This window comes from Rattus norvegicus, chromosome 16 (assembly GCF_036323735.1).
Source record: "Rattus norvegicus strain BN/NHsdMcwi chromosome 16, GRCr8, whole genome shotgun sequence".
Taxonomy (NCBI): domain Eukaryota; kingdom Metazoa; phylum Chordata; class Mammalia; order Rodentia; family Muridae; genus Rattus; species Rattus norvegicus.
The window spans coordinates 73,464,417-73,485,093 of NC_086034.1; the positions used below are offsets into that span (position 1 = coordinate 73,464,417).

The 20,677-nt window shown below is 45.7% G+C and overlaps 1 long non-coding RNA gene across 2 annotated transcripts; it reads left to right on the forward strand.

Moving 5' to 3' along the window:
- Positions 1-5,958: 5,958 nt before the first annotated feature.
- Positions 5,959-20,172, forward strand: LOC134482517 (uncharacterized). 2 transcript variants are annotated; one of them, XR_010058739.1, is made up of 3 exons: positions 5,959-7,846; positions 10,559-15,145; positions 20,016-20,172. It is a non-coding gene; the product is annotated as an uncharacterized LOC134482517 (long non-coding RNA). The 2 variants fall into 2 exon arrangements; XR_010058738.1 differs by having other exon boundaries at positions 5,959-7,511.
- The last annotated feature ends 505 nt before the right edge of the window (positions 20,173-20,677 follow it).

Consider the following 20,677-nt stretch of genomic DNA (forward strand, 5'->3'; position numbering starts at 1 on the left):
ATGCTAGGAAGCAAACTCGGGTCCTCTGGAAGGGCAGCCAGTGCTTTTAACCACTGAGCCATCTCTCCAGCCCCTTTTCATGATTTATCATTTATTAACTTTCGGGATTTTGAGACGTAGTCTCAGTATGTATATCTGACTGTCCTGGAACTCACTTTGGAAACCATGCTGGCCTCAAGCTCACAGAGGTCATCCTACTTGTGCTTCCCCAGGACTGGGAGTAAAGGTGTGGGCCACTGTGGACCAGCCAGGTTCTAAACTCCTGGATGGTGGTGGCTTGGGCTTTGACTCTTTCCAAAAATGACTGCATCTTACATCCTCTCCTTTAACAGACAGCACCTGTCCACTCCTAGGGGTCAGTCTACAGGTGACATAATATCACCAATGTTTATAGAGAACTTGAATCAGAATAGTCGAGGCTGTCCTGTGAGATCAAGTTAACTCCAATATTGAACGCAAAAAGACTTATTTCATGCACATGATAAGCACCCATTTTAAGTCAAGGGTGACTGTGTGTGTTGGGGGGATTCTATTCCGTCCATTGTTTAGGGATCCAGGTTGATAGAACCTCTTCCATCTGGACCAGTGGCTTCTAGAACTGTTGTATTGATTAACTCTATTAGTTCTTAATGTGACGGAGCCAGACCCCTAGTCGTCGAGACTGCATCCTATTGATTTATTTAATCAGCTTTAGCACAATTACTGAGCCATATCCCTGACCTATTGTCTATGCTAGACTGGCTATCTGTGCTCCCCAAGTTACATGCCTTTTGAGTCTCGCCTGCCTTATATAGTTCTGCTCCATCAGTCATCCTGGGGAGTGGGGGCATGGCAATTCTCCGGCCACGTGCTCCTGGTCCTTCCCCTCTAATGGAGACCTCCTGTTTCTTTTTCCTCCTCTTTAATGTTCTCTCTCTCTCTCTCTCTCTCTCTCGCTCTCGCTCTCGCTCTCGCTCTCGCTCTCGCTCTTTCTCTCTCTCATGTTTCCTACCTATGACCCTCACCCCCCCCCCAATAACTTCAGCCCTGCCTACCTCTGTTTTCCCCAGTAATTGTCCAATCAGGGAAGATTTGGCGAGCAGAGTTCATACAACATCATTTGGTGTATGGTGCCATCAGCATGTGGGGGGCCAGTATCTAGCATTTGAATACATAGCAGCACCAGGCCAACCCCCAACATAAAACACATGGATCCTCAGTCTCCTCCACAGAGGAGAGAGTCCAGACCCCTTATCTTTTCCAGTGCTTTAGTGCCACAGCCTAAGAGTGACAAAGGACACATGTGTTCATGTGTCATTGTCTCTGAGTCACAGGGTCCCACCTAAGAGGACTGGGTAAGATAGAGCTTTGGCCCTATTTTAGCTTGTGTTGCCATGACTATCAGAGACTGGTATTATTATTTTGTTAGGCGACAACAAAAATTCACTTAGCTCAACTGTAACGGCTAACGAGTCCACACAGCACGCATGCGTTCCAGCAAGGGCAGAGAAGCCGAGGAGACACCAAGCAAGGTCTGTGGGGCGGCCTCACTTTCTCTCACCCTGTTCTAGTGGTGGTTAATCTAGTCCTGTGAGACAGGATAGGTTCACGAGATGGGATGTGCCCACTTCTGAGAACGGTGGCCCTGTAATCTGATTACCTTTGCTGGGCCCCTTCCCTGACAAGTTCCGTGCCTTCAGTCCATGAACCAAGGAGTCAAATCCTAGCTGAACTATATAAGCGGTTCTTCTTTTTGCCCAAAAAGAGGAGAGCCAGGAGTGGTAACACCTACTACAATGCCTGTTCTTGTGTTTCAGCCATGACTTACTAATAGACTGAATAAGTACCAGGACCCAGCAAACTCTCCGGCAGCGGAGAGGCTCATGGCACCTCCCAAGCTCGCCTCCGTTGTACACAGCAAGAACATGCTACGAGACTGTTTTCTTTTCTTTCTTACTTTTCTTGTTTTTTTATTGAAAAGATGAACGATGAAAAATGTCTTGAAGGCACTGTCGTAGAGAATGGAGCTGCACGGAAATCTCGGAGAGTGGGAGCGGGCTGCACAGTTAACCCGGTGGCAGCCTGTGGTCCCATCTGCCCGCAGGCATGCAGACTAAGCCTTCATCTACACTTGGAATTCATCTTTAGCCTGGCGGGCTGGGCCTGTTCTGAGATGCCAGAGTTTAACTTACTGGAACAGAAAACCACATCAAAAACTCCACCACGTGACTGCGTTAAGGAACCCAAACCCCACATCAGAACACTCTAGCTAGTGTGGAAGTCCCAAAATGTAATGTGTGTTCTTCACTGGGAATTAGGAACATATGAACCCAGTTCTAATTATAGCCTGCCCTTAAGACATGTTTTTAATTAGGAATTGAGAGACTTGGGCATCAGGGGCCAGAACTGACCTGGCTATAGCATTCACCTTCCAGAGAACCTAAATGAACCCCCACACAGTAGGTCTGCAAATAGGGTTTTCCTTGTGATGAAGATGTGTGGTGTGACGTGTGGGGAAGGGGATGAACCTCAGCAGAATTTATTTATGAATTGGTTCCTTGATGGGTCCAGCCAGGAGTGGTTGCACTTCCTGGAAATGATTAGAAAAAGATGGTCACTCACTTTAGTTATTGATAATAACAATAATTTTATTATTGATTCCATGCCCGCTCCATTTCGCACTCCACCATGAAATAGGGTGGAATCTGAGGGCCTCACACATGCTAAACAAATGGCCTGCTCACTGAGCTGTACTGTGCCAGTGTCTACTCAGTTTAAAGAATCCTGCACAGGTTGTTTCGAATAATCTCTACAAACACCTACAAGTTCGTCTACTATTATCCGTCTTATACGTGCACTGAAACTAAGAATTACCCAGGTTAAGGAACTTGCATGAATAGTCATTGAAATGTTCTACAGTATCCCATTAATTGTACAATGTTTAGGCTTTTAAGTTGAAAATACAATTTTTGTTATTTGCATTTTTGAAGTAGGATCATTCTATGTCGTTCTGACTGTCCTCGAACTCACCATTTAGACCAGGCTGGCTTTGAATCCCACAGAGACGATTCTGCCACTCTCTCCCAAGTGCTGGGGATTGAGGGCCTATGCCACCACACCTGCCTAAAAAATAGATTAAAAGTAAAAGAGGTTTTATTTGCAGCTGGGCAGTGGTGATGCCTTTAATCCCAGCACTAGGGAGGCAGAGTCAGGTGGATCTGAGTTCAGTGTCAGCCTGGTCTACAGAGTGAGTTCCAGGACAGCCAGGGTTACATAGAGAAACCCTGTCTCAAAAAAAATGATAATAATAATAATATATAAAAATAATTTTATTTATTGAGCTGGCTCAGAGGTTAAGAATACTTATTAATGAAAATATATATAAAATTATTTTATTTATTGAGCTGGCTCAGAGGTTAAGAATACTTATTAATGAAAATAATATATATAAAATTATTTTATTTATTGTGTTGGTTCAGAGGTTAAGAATACTGCTCTTTCAGTGAACCAGGGTTCAGTTCCTAGCAAAGCTATTAGCAGTCATCTGAAACTCCAATTCCAGGAGATCTGACACCCTCTTCTGACCCTTGAGAGGGTCAGACATGCCAGTGCTGCTACACATACATGCAGACAAACCATAAAATAAAGATAAAAATAATATAAAAATAACTTTAAAGATTTTTCATTTATTTCCATTTTATGTGTATATGTTTGTCTGCACGTGTGTCTGTGTACTACATATAAGAAATGTCCCCAGAGGCCAGAAGAGGACATCAGATTCCTAGGAACTAGGGTTACAGATGGTTGTGAGCTGCCATGTGGGTAATTGAACTCAGGTCCTCTGCAAGGCCAGCAAATGCTCTTAACCACTGAGCCATCTCTTCAGCCCAAAAGCATAAGTATTAAAATACAATTTAGGTGGGGTTGGGGATTTAGCTCAGTGGTAGAGCTCTTGCCTAGCAAGCGCAAGGCCCTGGGTTCGGTCCCCAGCTCTGAAAAAAAAAGAAAAAAAAATACAATTCAGGAAACTTGTCCGGGGCAATCCACCCTTAGGTAGTAGAGAGAGCTCTTACTCAGGCCCATCCTATCCCAAAGTTGGTAATATTTTTCAAATAATTTCCGTTCAGCAAAGCAGCTAGAAGGAACCAGTTAACTACAAAAAGAGCCGGGCACAGCAGTTCACACCTGTACTCCCAGCCTCCAAGAGTCTGAGGCAGGAGGATGAAATGTTCTAGGTCAGCTTGAACTACGCGTAGTGGAGCCCTGTCTCAGGAAATTAAAGCAAGTAATTCCTCACGAGCAAAGCGAAAACGGAATAAAATAACAACTATTGATAATCCAGCCTCCAGAGCTGTTCGCTCTCACGGCTCACGGCATTGTCCACTCATAAGTCAGCCACAAGTGACCGGACATGCCTCTTCACCTTCAGTACACATCCGCATTGCTCACAGTCATTCTCAGAAGAACGCAACCTGGTCGGGGAGGGGGTAAAACCCACCAAATGATGTGAGTTACTGACAGGCTTGTAGCCAATTGCACGGACTGCCTGTGGCCTCCTAGCAACGTTGCTCCCGCCCCCTTACCGGTTAAACCACACACCTCTGTCCTTTGTCTCCTTCAGTGCCTCCTTTTCTCGTAAAAAGTATTCTGCAGCACCACACTGTCACTAGTTCGCCTCCCCCCCCCCCCCCCCATCTCTCTGCTCTGGAAAATGACAGGTTTCCAACATAATCTCTCTTACAGCCTCAGTCAGGAGCATGAATAATAAATGAACCCACCTGCTACTCCCTTCTGCGCGCTTTCCTTACCGAAATGTTTGTTCTATGTGGTAGGCACCTGTATTTTCCTCAGCGATATATATTCTGTGACATTGGAGCTATCTTAAAGTTCTGTCTGTGGCTATTTTACTTCATCCGTGAGAAGAAAAGAGCAGGTATCCCTCCGTCTTCGGTGGAAGACGGGTGGAACCATAGAACACTGCTCCCGAGTCATCAAAGTCACCGTGACTGTGTTTAGACAAGTTAATCCGTCCCACGTTTTCATTTAAAGTGCACCGCGGAGCAGAGAAACCCTCAAACAAGGTCATCAGGACCAGACCAGCTCAATGTTTTATTTCCGTCCGTCAAACGCGTCTCTAGTAAGAGAGATAAAGCCAACTTTAGTTGGACCACTCTGTCTCTGACAATGCTGTAAATGAGAAAAACCTGAGCCTCCCTTCTGGCGCAAGGCCTCGGGACTCTATCACTCATAATCACTCATTAGCCTTGTCCCAGGAGCTGGATGGTTCCACGGTGGGCGGATGGCCACATTTGCTTTGTCTAAACAGGTGATCTTTTTTTTTACTTCTTTTGGTCTTGTGTTATGTAGTAGGTTAAAGATGGCCACAGGTTCTTTGACAAACCACTGTGATAAAGGAGCTTCTTCGCCTTCTCTTCCTGGAATTGCAGATGAGCTCTTGGACTGCTCGACCAACCAAAAATGAAGGTCTTGATCGTGGCTTTTTCCTATTTCAGTTCCAAGATCATCCTGCTGTCTCTACTTCCTGTCTCTTGGAACGATCTCTCGCAGCCAAGCAGTGCTCGGTGAGGAAGCCCAAGTGGGCCAAAGACAGGCCCTAGAGCAGTGGTTCTCAACCTGTGGGTAGCAACTCTGTGTGTGTGTGTGTGTGTGTGTGTGTGTGTGTGTGTGTGTGTGTGTGTGTGTGTGAGAGAGAGAGAGAGAGAGAGAGAGAGAGAGAGAGAGAGAGAAATAACCCTATCGTGGGAGCTGCCTAAGACCATCAGAAAGCACAAATAGATATTTACATTACAATCTATCACAGTAGCAAAATTAGTTATGAAGTAGTAACAAAAATAATTTTATGGCTGGGGGTCACCACAACACGAGAAACTATATTAAAGGGTCTCAGTGTTAGGAAGGTTGAGAACTACTGTCAGAGCGCTCCCTTAGCCTGAGTTCTTCATAAACGTTCAGATCTACGTGACTGTGGACAAAACAAAGTGAGTGGTATTTTAAGTCACTATGTTTTCAGTTCGTTTGGTACACAGCTATAGAAAACCAGAATGACTTTTATCATCAGAAACATTTGGCTGTCATTGCAAGAATATCGAGCTGGTGCATATTATCCCGTTAAGTGCATTCAAGAAAACACAAGAAAGTAACCGAAACTGTTACATAAAACCCAAGATAGTAAACAGAAACTGTAAGATTGTTGCTTTAATTAATTTTCTATTGCTGAGAAGAGACATCAAGACCAAACAGCTTATTTTAAAAACAACAAATGTTTTTAAAGGGACAAGAGAGATGGCTCAATGACTAAGAGCACTGGTTGCTCTTCCAAAAGATCTGGGTTCAATTCTCAGCATCCACATGGCACCTTACAACTGCCTATAACTCCAGTTCCAGGAAACCAATATAGAACATATGGTGCACAGACATACACGCAAACCAAACACCCATAAAGTAAAAATAAACACACATAAAATAAAAATAAATTTTAAAGGAAAGGGAACGTGGCGGCAGGCAGGCAGGCAAGGCAGTAGGGTAGTAGCTTAGAGCTCACGTCTGATCCACGAGCGGGAGGCCGAGATCTCAAAGCCTCCTCCAACAGGGACATACTCCCTACCACTTCCTAGACAGTTCCATCCACCGGGAACCAAACACTCAAGTACATTAGCCTATGAGGGCCATTTTCTCTCAAACCACCACAGTCCACTCCCTGCACCCCCCAGGCTTGTGGCTATATCATAATGTAAAATGTAATTGGTCCAACTTCAAAAGGCCCCATGGTCCTTTAGAGTCTCAAGATATCTTAAAAATCTGAGGTCTCTTCTGAGACTCAAGGAAATCTCTTAATCATAAGCCCCTGCAAAATCAAAAAACATATTACATACTTCCTATATGTAACTTCCAAAACAGGAGGAAAGTAACCCTATCCTTGACCCTAATCATAACCAGACCCTGACCCTGACCCTGACCCTGACCCTGGCCCTGGCCCTGACCCTGACCCTGACCCTGGCCCTGACCCTGGACTAAAGCAGGACTAAAATCTATCAGAGCAAACTCCAAATCCTCTATTTCCATGTCTGATGTCAAAGGACTCTTCAGGTCCCCTACTCCTCCAGCTTTATCCACTGCAACCTACTCCCCTCTATCATAAGCTGGTTCCACACCCGTAGGCAGCTCTCTTCTGCAGACCTCCCACAGCTCTGGCATCTCCAACATCTCAGGATCTCCGATGTAGGCCAGGCTTCATCTTCACAGCTCTGGTCACAGTGTCTCTTCAGAGCAATAAACAGCAACAGTAAAAAGTTGCTATGACAACTGTTGCTGTGACAGGCCTGGACACGCCTCTCTTTGTTTTGTTTTTGTTTTGTAGGAAATGTGAGAGGATTTGAGGACTTGGGAGTAGAGATTGCCTGTAGCTGTAAGCAGAGCTTGACTGCCCCATCCTAGTAGAAGCCTGAGAAACAATGTGGGCTGTGGAAGTTTCAACTCAGGAGGGTTTCACAGGAAAGGATTTTAGCAACGAGGTTAGCAGACTATCCTTTTGATATTTTGGCAGAGAATGTGGCTGCTTTCTGCCTTTGCCTTCTTAGGCTAATTTTAAGTAATGAGCAGTTTCTTTCTTTTTTTTTTTAAATATTTATTTATTTTATGTATATGAGTACACTGTAGCTGTTTTCAGACACCCCAGAAGAGGGCATCGGATCGCATTACAGATGGTTGTGAGCCACCATGTGGTTGCTGGGAATTGAACTCAAGACCTCTGGAAGAAGAGTCAGCACTCTTAACCACTGAGCCATCTCTCCAGCTCGAGCAGTTTCTTTATAGAGAAGATTTCAAGACTCCAATCAAGTGGCTATCAGTAAGCAAATGGGGCCAAAAGTAATACAAGTGTAGTCTAATGGGGAAAGACACTAGCAAGGCTAATTTTTTTTGTTGTGTTTTGTTTGTTTGTTGCTTCTTTGTTTAGACAGCTTCTCTGTGTAGCCCTGGCCATCCTGGAGCTCACTTTGTAGACCAGGCATGCACCACCATTGCTCGGCTAAGCTACCAAAGCTAGTTTTATAGCCAAAGTTTCCAAGGATTGTGCTGGAAAAGAGGTTGTAACCAAGTAAGGAAAATCACACCATTAAGGAGGAGCCAAACCGGGGCTGGAGAGATGGCTCAGTGGTTAGAGCACTGACTGCTCTTCCAGAGGTCGTGAGTTCAATTCCCAGCAACCACATGGTGGCTCACAACCATCTGTAAAGAGATCCGATGCCCTCTTCTGGTGTGTCTGAAGACAGCTACAGTGTACTTGTATATAATAAATAAATAGATCTTTAAAAAAAAAAAAAAGGAGAAGGAGCCAAACCTGCACTGGAATAAAGGGAAGGGCGCTCTCAGCATAAGACCCCGCCCAGGACAGAACACATGAAACGCAAGAAGGGTGACCAAAATGTGAATGCTTCACTCCTTCTTTAAAAGGGGAACAAGAATACCCTTGGCAGGGAATAGAGAGGCAAAGATTAAAACAGACACAGAAAGAACACCCATTCGGAGCCTGCCCCACATGTGGCCCATACATATACAACCACCAATTAGACAAGATGGATGAAGCAAAGAAGTGCAGGCCGACGGGCCGGATGTAGATCGCTCCTGAGAGACACAGCCAGAATATGGCAAATACAGAGGCGAATGCCAGCAGCAAACCACTTAACTGAGAATAGGACCCCCGTTGAAGGAATCAGAGAAAGAACTGGAAGAGCTTGAAGGGGCTCGAGACCCCTTATGAACAACAATGCCAAGCAACCAGAGCTTCCAGGAACTAAGCCACTACCCAAAGACTATACATGGACTGACCCTGGGCTCTGACCTCATAGGTAGCAATGAACAGCCTAGTAAGAGCACCAGTGGAAGGGGAAGCCCTGGGTCCTGCCAAGACTGAACCCCCAGTGAACGGGATTGTTGGGGGGAGGGCGGTAATGGGGAGGGGAACACCCATATAGAAGGGGAGGAGGAGGGATCAGGGGGATGTTGGCCTGGAAACCAGGAAAGGGAATAACAATTGAAATGTAAATAAGAAATACCCAATTTAATGAAGATGAGGAAAAAGAAAAGGAAAGAAAAAAAAGACCCTGCCCAGGTTATGGGAGGCTTTGGAGGGAGGAAAGGAAAGGGAAAAATGTAATTATGCTATAATCTCAAAATCCAAAAAGCAAAACAAAACACTAACCAAGCAAACAAAAACCCATGAGAGACAGCTGGTGTGTGACTCCAGGTGCATTTGTAAGGGCACAGCAGAACATAGCAATCATCTGCGTGGTTCCAGCTTTCAAGTGTCTTAGTCACTGCTCTTCTATGGCCGTGAACGAACCCCAATCATCAAAGCAACCCTTTCAAAAGAAAGCATTTAATTGGAAGCTTGCTTACAGTTTTGGAGGTTCAGTCCATCCTCATCATGGGCATGGCACCCATGGTTCTGGAGAAGTAGTTGAGAACTACATCCTGATCCACAGGCAAGAAAGGAGACACCCGGTTTGTTCTGCGTTTCTGAAACCTCAAAGGCCACTCTCAGTTCCTCAATTCCACAAGGCCATACCTCCTAATCCTTTCAAATAGCGCCACCCACTGGTGACTAAGTATTCAAACACATGAGCCTATGAGGACCATTCTTTTTCAAGCCACTACATGAAGACTATTTGAGAAAAAAGGTTGAGGGATCCTCTTTACCGTTAAGGAGAGCTGCTGAAGCCAGGGGAGGCTCAGCATGAAGGGCCCCAGAGGACAAGAGGCCCCAAGAAGTAGGCCATTGTGTCGAGCAATTTAAGTGAGGCTTGAATTATGCTAGAGACCCCAAAATGATGGATATGCTAGATCTATGAGCTGTCTGCCAAGGAGAGCTGCATGTAAGAAGTAGAACCAACCCAAGAGCATTCAGAAATACGTTGCACTCAGTAAAGATGGAGGGGAGGAGATATCTACACCCTTTGACATTAAACGAATGTGGAACCACAGGATTTGAAGTTCGCTTTGCTGGGTATCAGTCTTATTGTGGTCCAATATTACCTCACCATGTCTGATTCTTCCCTTTAGGAATGGTAATGTATGTTCAGTCTGTGATTTTTTTTTTAATTTTACTGCAGGTTACAGTAAAAAGATCACTTTGAGTCTTAGAAGAGATTTTGAACTTTAGTCTTTTAAAAAGTCTTGAGTATGAAAGACTATAGGGACTTTAGGGGTTGGGCTAAATGCACTTCACATGATGACAGGATCATGAGTCTGTGAGGGGCAGGGAGTGGAGTGTGATGGCTTGAACGAGAATGGCCCACACGGGTTTCTATGGCTGAATACTTGGTTCCCATTTGGTGGAACTGTTTGGGAAGGATTAGGAGGTGTGGACAACTCCACCATGGACTCTAACCTTCTGGCATTGTAATCCCAATTAAATGATTTCTTTTATAAATTGCCTTGGTCATGTTTTTTTTTATTACAACAATAGAAGAGAAGCTAATAGAATATATTCATATTATTTTAGGCCAATAAATAAAACCTCATATTACCATTTTTAACAAATTATATGTTATTGTAATAGGAGGATACCTGCGGAAGACAGTTCTCTTCTGCTGCCTGTGGATCAAAATGAACTCTCGGCTCCTCCAGCACCATGTCTGCCTACATGCTGCCCTGCTTCCTACCATGATGATAATGGATTAAACCTCTGAAACTGTAAGCCAGCCCCAATTAAATGTTTGCCTTTATAAGAGTTGCCTTGGACATGGGGTCTCTTCACAGCAGTAAAACCCTAAGACAGTATCTTAAATCATGTGCCCATATGTGACCAATCACTATGACCAGAATAATAGAAAACTCTGATTGGCTAGATCTGGGTTCCTTACCTTCCATTAGGAACATGATGTTTTACCACCAAATTAAAGAAGCACTATATTACAGAATTGTAGAGTTACAGGATCAGGACTGGATGATACTCAAAGAAAAGTTACTGGAGAGCATATTTGATAGCTTCTGACCAACCCTCAGGGTTTTTAATGGAAGGTATTTGGTGTGGTAGAAACAGGATTGGATCCTTGGTTACCTCAGTGGCTCCCTATACTTCAGCAGACTCTGTCATCAAAGAATCTTCTTCAAATGATTCCGGGAAGGCCAACAAAATTATGCAAAGATATTTGCTAAAGAATCACAAAAATGTACACTGCATACATATTAAAAATAAAACTCGAAGACTCCATGGCTCTCCAGAAATTGTCACATTGCATGAGATCCTCCTTCAGAAATGAAATAGAAGAAAACCAATGAATGTTGCTCTAGGTCCTGGCCGCAGTGCCCAGGCTCTGGTTCTGTTGAAGCCAGTTCAATTTATTGGGTTCAAATCATACCAGACCCCTGTCCTCAGGAATAGACAGGAATAGCACCTGTGATTGCTACTGAAAGTTGGAAAGGTCACGAATCCCGTTCTAGATTCTTTCTAGGGAAATTTTAGTCTTTCTGCTCTTGCTCTCTGAACAACTAACATGTTTGTGATCTTCCTCAACTAGAGAATGATCCACAGTCCAGTGTGGACCAGCACGCTTATGGGCAGCCTCGGAACAGCAATCCCACTGAACCCAGTTCAGGGATGGGCAAAGGAAAGAAGCCAGGCACGGGCAATCTCTGAGCTTTTCTGTTGGGAAATTTGTTTGGAAATAGCCATGTGTAGGCAGGGACCAAATGCAGAGAATTACACACGGAGTTTGATTTTTCACCCAGTTACCCAAGGAAATGTGAATTAACGGTTCTTAGGCAACCACACAGAACAGTTCATGCTCTGAACTGAAGGGAGAGTGAGGCTCTTGCCCAGGTGCCTGCTCACCCCTGCAGCGATGAGGTAGGATATGGTAGGGGACGGGAGGCCTAGCCAGAAGGCACGTTCCAGCAGCCAGCCTCAAAGCAGGGGCTGCTTATGCGCCTGAGGAATAGGGATTTGAGAGGTACCAACTCCCAAAATGCACCACCCTGTTGCTGCCTCCAACTCTCTGTGAGCAAGTTCCTTTGTGAGCATTATTTTTGGAAAGCCTGCACCGGTGGGGAGAGAGCAGCGGGACAGTTGTGGGAAAAGCCTAGCGGAACCATTAAGTCATTATCTCCTACTGAATCATTACCCCCCATTTGTCGGAGGTGTGATGGGAATGGAGAGCCCTGAAGATAAATTTTGCCTGTCGGGTCCCTGAAAACTTACTTAAAATGCAGACTCCCCTGCATTCGGTCACACCTGACCTCAGCCTCTTGCTTTAAATAAAGAGGAGACAACATGCTTCCTCCTGTCATTTGGCGGGTGGGCTTTGCTGATTGTTGATATACCAGTGCCCTATTGGAGACTTCTGACCTCCAAGGCCGCCTGGCTAGAACATGTTTTTTGGTACCAACTTGTTAAAAACAAAGTCTTAAGTTTCCTTGATGTCCAGATGCTATTTGTTAATGGGAACAGTGTTGCTTTGGGACCACATGGAAAGGTATTTTCTCTCTGAAACAAAAAGGTTCTAAATACAGAGGAGGGAAGCTTCCCTCCGGGTTAGGCTGCCAGGATTCTTAGTCTTTTGTTCTTTCTTAGCCAGTCTTTTGCTTGGAATTGGAGACTAGAATGGCCGTTTGCTAAGGAGTCCGCTGTTTCTACCTACAGGGCACCTTCATACAGAGACAGTGTTACCTCAGGACATATGGCACTGTGTGTACTTTTGAAAACAGGGAGCTGGAAACTTTCTTTCTTGGGCATTGTCCCTCTGCTTCCCACCCTCCATCCCCCACCCACTCCTGCAGTTTCCACACGCAACAGTTTCCATGCTGTTTGAGCTCGATTTGCAGAGTTAGAAATATTAGAACTCTCAAACAGCCATCTCTACCATATGCCAAAACTGGTCACTTCTAACAACCTCAGCTGGCACGTCAGAGGGCCAAGGAAGGTCCGGGGGTCGAGTGTTATTTTGTGGGCAACCCTTATGCTAGACTTTTTCCTTAGAGGATTGTTCTGCCCAGTTAGATGAGTAAGTGGCCGGCTTCCCAAGCCTGGGATGCTGTTGCTGAAATCCAGTCAGTTCTGTGAGAGGACAGGGGTCACGCAGATGAAAAGCTGAGCTGTGGAATCAAGTCTGCCCTCGGACCTCACCTCGGGCAGGCAGCCCTCTGAGGGATGTTCAGTGACAGATGAACCACAGCAGTGCCAAATCAGCTTATTTGAGAATGTGTTGAGATCCAGCCAAGCCGACAGAGGCTGGGTCACATAAGAAACAGCATCTGCCTAATCTGAGAATTCCGTTAGCCAAGTAGTCACCAAATAGACACAGGAAATTGACTCGACTTTCCAGAATGTACAGTTGAGGCCCCCTCTGGTGTGGGCCACAGGAAACCTTCTCCCTGCCCACTCCTCTTCCTCACATTTGGCAAGGGTGAGGTGTAGAATCTTAGGGTAAAAATCAAGAGTAAGAAGGCTGGGAGGTGGAGCGCCATTACTCACCAGAGATAAAATTCTATCCAAAGAATCTGCTGAACTACGGAAGCTGCTGGGTACGGCTGTGGCCCAGGAGGCTTCCACAGTCCCACCTTGAGTTTGAGGCGATCCTGGCTACATAAGTGAACTCCTATTTCAAAAATAAATAGGAGGCTACGTTGGCAGCTTAAGAGTTAAGAGCACTTCCCACTCTTACGGAGGACCAGAGTTCGGTTCCCCACTCCCGTGTCAAATAGATCACAACCATTTGTAATTCCCATTCTAGGATGTCATGTGCCATCTTCTGGTCTCCACGGGCACCTGTACACGTATAGCATGCACACGAATGGGTATACACACATACATAAAACTTAAAAATCTTAGGGTTGGGGATTTAGCTCAGTGGTAGAGCGCTTGCCTGGCAAGTGCAAGCCCCTGGGTTAGGTCCCCAGCTCCGAAAAAAAAAAAAAAAAAAAAAAGAAAAAGAAAAAAGAAAAATGAAAAAAAAACTTAAAAATCTTGAGAAATAAATTAATTCTTTAAGATATATTTGACAGTCATTTTGCTCTCCGACCACTGGATGAATGAAGTGACAATGTATAATCTAAGCAAATTGCAGTTTCCCCATCAGCTGTGTGTGTGTGTGTGTGTGTGTGTGTGTGTGTGTGTGTGTGTGTGAAGAGGTATGATGGACACCACAGAACCTACCCACGCTCCTCCACCTACATGCTTCCTGGTTTTTACCACGTGACTGGAATTTCCCAGATCCTCTGCTGATGGGTGGCTTGGGTTTCATTCACAGTCCACTCCTGCAGGGTCTGGCTCCTCCGCCCTCTGCCCTCCGCCCTCCGCCCGCCACACCACACCCTGCCCTCTGCCAGGCTTCTCCCCAACCCCCATTCTTGCTGACTTCTCCATTGGTTATTTACTTCTGTCCCTTTGCACTTTCCCAGCCTCGAACCCCTGGGAATTTCTCCTGGGTGTGTTTTTCTTTTCTTCCTGTGTTGGGGTTGAAGGATAGAACTAAAACTCAGACTGATCCAAAGCCATGAATGAGTGAGCACAACAGAAGCCGTGGGAAGCAGATGAGATTCAGGCCGCGGTAGTGCATCGCTGGCAAAAGCAGAAAGCCTGGACCTAGAATTCAATCCAGGAAAGATGAAATGGCTCATTGTGCTTCTTAGGTCCCCACAGACCACAGACCCCTTCGCCTTCCTTCTTCTCACTTCACTGCGTCCGTTCCTGTTTGTATATTCTGTTTCTAAGAACCATCAACTCATCAAATAACAGTAAGAATATGAGCCAGTACTTGCCATGTGCCAGGCTCTGTGTTTGGTTCATGGTGGGTATGATGGTTTGTATATGCTTAACCTAGGCAGAGGCACTGCTAGGAGGTGTGGCCTTGTCGGAGTGGGTGTGGCCTTTGTCGGAGTGGGTGTGGCCCTGTCGGAGTGAGTGTGGCCTTGTCGGAGTGGGCGTGGCCTTGTCGGAGTGGGCGTGGCCTTGTCGGAGTGGGCGTGGCCTTGTCGGAGTGGGCGTGGCCTTGTCGGAGTGGGTGTGGGCTTTAAGACCCTCACCCTAGTTTCCTGGAAGCCAGTCTTCTAGCAGCCTTCAGATGAAGAGGTAGGACTCTCAGCCCCTCCTGCATGATGCCTGCCTGGATGCTGCCATGCTCCCACCTTGATGATAATGAACTGACTTGTAAGCCAGCCTTCCTTTATAAGATCTGCCTTGGTCATGGTGTCTCTTCATAGGAGTAAAACCCCTAAGACAGTCTGTGATGCTAATGATAGCCTCTGAAGCTTAAAAAGAAAATGATTCGCGATTAAAGTAACAAGCTGAGGGAATGTGCTCAGGGATGTGGAGAGGCAGACAGGAGCTGCTGGGTTAGACTGCGAGCGGTGTCCTCCGATCTCCTCTGTAGCGTCTTGAGAATTGCCTATTCCGTTCACGGCTCAAATCCTTGGTATTGGGCAGACACTCAGTGCTCCCCTCTCCCAATTCTTACATCACTGACTTCCACCCCTATGATTCTGTCAACAGAGTTCTCCACTAGGTCACCGTGACTTTCTTCTGGGGAAACACAATGTCTCACCCTCCTTCTTATCTTTTCTGACCTCGTGACAGAATCGGGCTTTGTTAACTGACCAGGTTTCCAGACACGCTGCCCATCTTTCTCTCCTGCTTCCCATTTGCCAAGTCTTCCGAGTGCATTCTGAATGCAGGAGGCAGCCCTGTCCCGGCTGGAACTGTCCCTTTCTCTGCCATGGAGTCCAAGTGGACCCATGTGACTCACCTCTTCATCCTTGTGCTTTAGAGATAGCTCACAGGATGAGGCCCCCATACAAAGGTGTATTCTTCCTCCAATTAGTTTGATGCACTGTCTCTAAAGGGAATGGAAACGCAGGAGACAGCTCAGTTGGTTCTGCATTAGCCGTGCATGGGTAAGAGTCAGTTGGATCCCATATAAAAAAGGCCAAAATGTCATTGTGATCCTGTGTGGAGGAGGCAGAGCTAGGTGGATGCCTGGGTCTTTGCCAGTTAGCTTCTCTCTCTCTCTCTCTCTCTCTCTCTCTCACACACACACACACACACACACACACACACACACACACGTGCGCGCGCGTGCACAAAATCTCAGTACCCTTGAGTCATTTTCCACCAGGTGACAGCAGAAGTCAATATTCTCCCCAGCTCCATTTTGTTTTCTGTTTTCCCTTTTTATTGAGTCTTCATGACTTTAATATCATGCAGCACAGTCCCATTCGTCTTTCCGTCCCTGCAGACCACCCTCAGCCCTTACCACCTCCCCCCAAAGAAAAAGCATCTCGTTGTGGTGTATCACAGTGTGCCCCACAATGTTCCCTTTCGTCCATACTCCTTTACTTGCAAATGTTTATTCCATGACTCATTGATCTGGTTTCACTGAGGCCTCTGGCTTCTGCTACTCTATCAATACCCAGACCTCACTAGGACTCCTCTTGGATATCCTGTTGTTGCCCTGTGTCGCGGAAATCCTGCATCTTCAGACCTATGGCACAAGCCTCGTTACACACTCCAGCAGTTCACAGATGGGGCAGATGTTGGGGTGGCCAACTCAATGCCCTGGATCTGGGCTTAGGTGATAGCTGTTCAGCCTGCTGGTTCTGCTGCACCCACACCACCAGGGTGAGCTCTCCAACTCTGCCCCAGCCAGTTCCCCCAATGCTACAGGCAGCTGAGGGCAGAGTCAATTCTCCTGCCCTCGTGCCCTGGATGCTCCCTCACCCGTGACCATGTCAGCAGGGCCTCCGCTCTTATACTTCCCAGTCGAGGTGCAGGGTCCACTCTACCAAGTGCTACAGCCCGTGAGGACAGGGTCAGCTCTCCTGCCTGTCTTTGGTGGTGAGGGACAGTGGCAGGGGTAAGGGTGTCTCTCCCAGCTCTTGCCTTACACCTCTCACTCCTATTGGTCACATGACCAGCTGGCTCATCTCGGAGACCTATCTGTTAGTACCTTGAATTTTTCCTCTGTTTAGCTTGAGAAAAAAAATTAACATTCTTAGGATAATATTTGATCTGCACATCCCACTTTTAGAAATGTGTCCTAAACACACACACACACACACACACACACACACACACACACACACACGACTTGATACACAAGAATCTCAACTGGGAACAGCTTAAATAGGCAAGAATGGGGGGCTGGGTTAATACACAATGGCATGGGTTCACTGCAAAGAAACAGTGCAGGGCTGGAGAGATGGCTCAGCGGTTAAGAGCACTGACTGCTCTTCCAGAGGTCCTGAGTTCAATTCCCAGCAACCACATGGTGGCTCACAACCATCTGTAAAGAGCTCCGACGCCCTCTTCTGGTGTATCTGAAGACAGCTACAGTGTACTTATATATAATAAATGAATAAATAAATCTTAAAAAAAAAGAAACAGTGCAAAGATTGGACATCATGCTTCAAAAGATGCTTGATCATGCAGGGGAAATACTCCTTCTACACTTTCCAGTGAGAAAATACACTGAGAATACACTGAGAACAGAAAATGTTTTAAGGCAGAGGGATGTTCTGTATGGCACTAGTTGGTAGATGTGTGCTGTTATATATTTGTCAAACCCCACAGGACTAGAAGCTCAAGAATGAATGCTCATGTAGGCCCAGACCGTCGGTAATCAGGATGTGAATCTGGGCTCATTGGTTGTAACCAACGTACCACCCAAGTGGAGATAAGAGCAGCCTGGGACCACGGAACATGTGGGAAATCCCTGTGCTTCTTAGTTCTGCTGTGGACCTTAAAGTGCACTTGAGAGGTTTTGGGGGAACAAAAAACAAAAAAGACCAAAAAATAAAGAAGCCAGGGAGGATGTTAGAGGAAAGAAGGAAGAAAAAGAGTCTTGGACCAGCAAGATGGCTTAGCAGGAAAAGGTGCTTGCCACCCAAATCCAGCTTGATGATCATAGCTGGAGCTCAGGAACTACCTAAAGGTGAGAGGAGAAAACAAACTCTATGGAGTTGTCCTCTGCATCCAGTCCACTAGCAATAATAATAATAATAATAATAATAATAATAATAATAATAATAAATTAAAATACTTTTTAAGGCCAGCCAGAAATGTGAATAAACGCCCAGCTCAAGCTATTCTTTTCCTGGCTCGTGACGCGTCAACACACTCATACTCTTTGAGTTCTACTAAGATTTTTCTTCCCAAAGACATGTCAGGAGAAAGTAGGACAAGCCTTGAAACAGAAGATGAGAAGTGAGGCTATTTTGATGTGCCAGACCTGCCCCGCCCTCCCCATCACTTATCTCCTGAGCTGATTTTCAACCCTGTGAGTTTCTGGTACCCAAGAGCAGTACAAATGGGTGTTTTCCATGCTCCTATTCTGTCCAGTGAGGAACATCCAGCCTTCTAATACCTACTTGGCATCCAAGTTTATATATTCACTTCATGACGGACCTCAAGAGGCATGGTGCTTTCAATTCTCCTCCAACTCAACCATCATATTGGGCTGCTTTTCTCATAAATCTATGCAGTAAATACACCTCTGGCAGATGGACCTGTTACATCTGTATAAGAATCATGAGTTTCCTTTTCAGAAAAATATCCTGCAGGCTGAGGGTGTGTCCCAGTGACCCAGTACTTGGTTAGCATGAATGAGGAGCTGGGTTCCACCCCTAGCATTGAGACAGACAGACAGGCAGACAGACCCTTTAACACATACCTTCATATTATATTCTTTCTCTTCACCCATCTAGCTCTGTTTATTCTTTAGGTCTCAGCTCTGATGTCACCCCCTTAGAGAGGCCATCTTAAATCCACAAGTCCTTTCTGATCCCTTCTCTTACTGCTCTATGACTCGGAAGTACTTAGCATATAGCTTACGACCTGTATTTTGTGTGCTTCTGGGAATCAAACTGCCTGACAGTTGCTTTTCTTCTTTGTATTTTTCTTTCTTCCTTTCTAGATGTTTTAAGACAGGGTCTTGTTGCATCATAGCCCACGCTGTCTTCAAATTCATGCCACTTCTGCCTGTCTCACGCGTGCTGGCCTTACAGGTCCCTCCCACCATACTCTGCTTATAATATTCTTTATTTTGTATATTTTCTACCAGGAATGTGTATACTTTTGTAATGTCTAAGACGGTATCTGTAACCATTACTTTCAAGAGGAATAGAAGAACTAAAAAGAACTATAGGATTCTCGTAGACTGATTGCCTCTTATATCTCCATGGAAACCTCTATCCCCCCAAAACTCTAGCCTACCCAGATTGCTCCCCACACGAATTCCTATTGCAAAGTACAGTTACAGTCACTTCTATGCAGTCATCCTTACTGCAAAATTCAATGACAAGATAGTGTGTGTGTGTGTGTGTGTGTGTGTGTGTATTACAGTTCCTACTCAATAAGAGTTTGTGGTGTGATGGGTGGTAGAAGATGAAAAGGCAGAAGAGGGTTGGGGATTTAGCTCAGTGGTAGAGCAAGCACAAGGCCCTGAGTTCGGTCCCCAGCTCCGGAAAAAAAGAAAGAAAGAAAGAAAAGGCAGAAGAAAGAAAGGTGCCCAGCTCAGGGTTAGAACCTGTGCTTAGAACAAATAAGGCTGTGGGTTCAGTCCCCAGCACCAAACATACAAACAAACGAGCAAAACAAACACACACAGAAGTCACATAGCACTATGAGATACCATCAAACCAAGTGCCATAACTTTATACAAATGTTCGGCCTTGAGCTCATGGTGGCTGGGATGATTTCATGCCCTGTTGTGATTTTAGCTTTGCCTGTTTAGAATCTTGTGAATTAGGCTACAACAGTGTAGCTACACAGAAGAGACAGCCCCACTTTGCTGGCTTTAACATGGTACACTATCACAGTTGCAGCCTAGATAGATGGCAAACCTTCTCAATGATGGGTCTACTTACCACCCAGGTCAATGGGCTGGGTCCACTGGGAAGACTTAGTTTATCCGGAATAGGGGAGTTTGCCTTGGGCATTCTCCTACCTTAGCACAACGTGTCTATTCCCATTATGTACGTGTTCTCTCATTGTCTAAACCTTGTGTTTGATTTCAAACCCCTAGGATGGCTTAGTCAAAATGAAGAAACTACTCGGAGGCTGAATTAAAGATGCCTGTGTCCATTCCAGAGCTCTTTTGCAATCGGAGAAGAGCAAGGGCTCCTTCCTGAGCAAGTTGTGTTCTTATGGGAACCCAGATACAGACAGCAACAGTGCTTCTAGAGTGTGTGTCTTGGCTTAAATAGAAGTCTTAGACCGGTTGCCTTGTCAATGCCTGCCTCTTCGCTGTGGCAGCAAAAGCGCCACCTGTTGAAAAGCCTGGCTTCTGCAGCGTCTCTGCAGAGAGAGCATTTAAGTCAGGCCACTGCTGAGCTGATACATTGTAGCTTCCCAGCCTCCCACTCCAGAGCCCTCTCCCAGGTACCCATGAAAATGCTACCATTGGGCACAGTTGAGAACTTTGTCTGGGAACATTACCTAGTCTTCTCTTCGCATAGGTTTGCGTGTCAGTCTAATCAGGAACAGAGTCACTTCGAACCATAATACTGCATGTATTGCTTTCCCAGGTGTGCTTAGGAACTGTCCTGAAAGTGTCCTTTTGTCCTTCAGACTTGAGAACTATTTCACTATCCTCCTGCATCCTTTGTTGTTGAAAGCTCTTACCCAATCTGAGTCTTCTTGCGAGACTCAGCTGGACCCCTTTCTTGGGGACACGCCCTTTCTCTC